The 1,234-nt window shown below is 43.0% G+C and overlaps 1 protein-coding gene across 1 annotated transcript in view; it reads left to right on the top strand.

The window, feature by feature from the left end:
* SLC25A41 (solute carrier family 25 member 41) overlaps positions 1-1,234 on the top strand; it is a 10,445-nt gene that overhangs the window by 6,441 nt on the left and 2,770 nt on the right. The window lies entirely within an intron of this gene.

Below are 1,234 nucleotides of genomic sequence, written 5' to 3'. Positions count from 1 at the left end.
GCTTGAGCCCAGGAGTTGGAGGTTGCTGTGAGCTGTGATGCCATAACACTCTACCCAGGGGGACAGCTTGAGTCTCTGTCTCAAAAAAAAAAAAAAAGAAAGAAAGAAAGAAAAGTACTGGTATCAGTGTGTCAGTGGGATGGTGTTCAATTTATAAACAAATGTAGAGACCACTGCTGTCTATATGATGTTGAGTCTGTGTACCCAACATGTTCCACTTATCCAAGTCTCTTTGAAGGTCCTTTAATGGCATTTTAAGATTTTCTTTGTATAACTCTTGCACTTGTCTCATTAAGCTTCTCCCTAAGTATTTTAGTTTCTTATTGTTGTGTAACAAATTGCTAAAATTTAAGAAGCTTAAAATGACACAGATTTATAATCTCATGGTTTCTGTGGAGTACATCTACACACTGGTTAGGTGAGTCTTCTGTTTAAGGTCTCATCAGGCTGAACCCAAGACATCTGCTGGGCTACAAAGGAACTCATCTAAGGTTTGGGGTCCTTTTCAAAGTTCCCTGGTTCTTGGCAGGATTCAGTTGTTTTTTCGTTTGTTTGTTTGTTTGTGACAGAGTCTCACTCTGTCGCCAAGGCTGGAATACAGTAGCCCAATCGTAGTTCATAGCAACCTCAAACTCCTGGGCTTAAGTGATATTCCTGCCTCAGCCTTCTGAGTAGCTGGAACTACAGGTGACTGCCACATGCCTGGCTAGTTTTTCTATTTTTAGTAGAGATGAGGGGTCTTGCTCTTGCTCAGGCTGATCTCGAACTCCTGAGCTCAAGCAATCCACCCACCTCAGCCTTCCAGAGTACTAGGATTACAGGCATGAGCCACCACACCTTGAAGGATTCAGTTTCTTATGATCATAGGACTGAGTTCCTCAGCTCTTAGTAACCATCATTGCTCCCTGCCACATGCCCAGCCCCCTACCCAAGGCAATTTGCTTTTTCATCACCCAACAGAGGCCAGGTGAACTCCTAGCCACCTGTAATCCTAGCACTTTGGGAGGATCACTTGAGCACAGGAATTTGAGGTTGCAATGAGCTATGATGTTGCCATTACACTCTAGCCCAGGCAGAGGAAGCTCTGTCTCAAAAACAGAAAAAGAAAGACCCGATAGGAAAATGCTTTCAATTTCTCAGACCTCTTATTTCTGGGTATGGACTCTCATTTTAAGCACTCACTGATTAAATCAGGCCCACTGAGGACAATTTCTCCCCCTTTTTTTTTTTTTTT

This window comes from Otolemur garnettii, unplaced genomic scaffold (assembly GCF_000181295.1).
Source record: "Otolemur garnettii isolate 467f Iridium unplaced genomic scaffold, OtoGar3 scaffold00127, whole genome shotgun sequence".
Lineage (NCBI taxonomy): Eukaryota > Metazoa > Chordata > Mammalia > Primates > Galagidae > Otolemur > Otolemur garnettii.
Note: the sequence above shows the minus strand (reverse complement) of the source record. Positions and strands in the feature narration are given on the sequence as shown.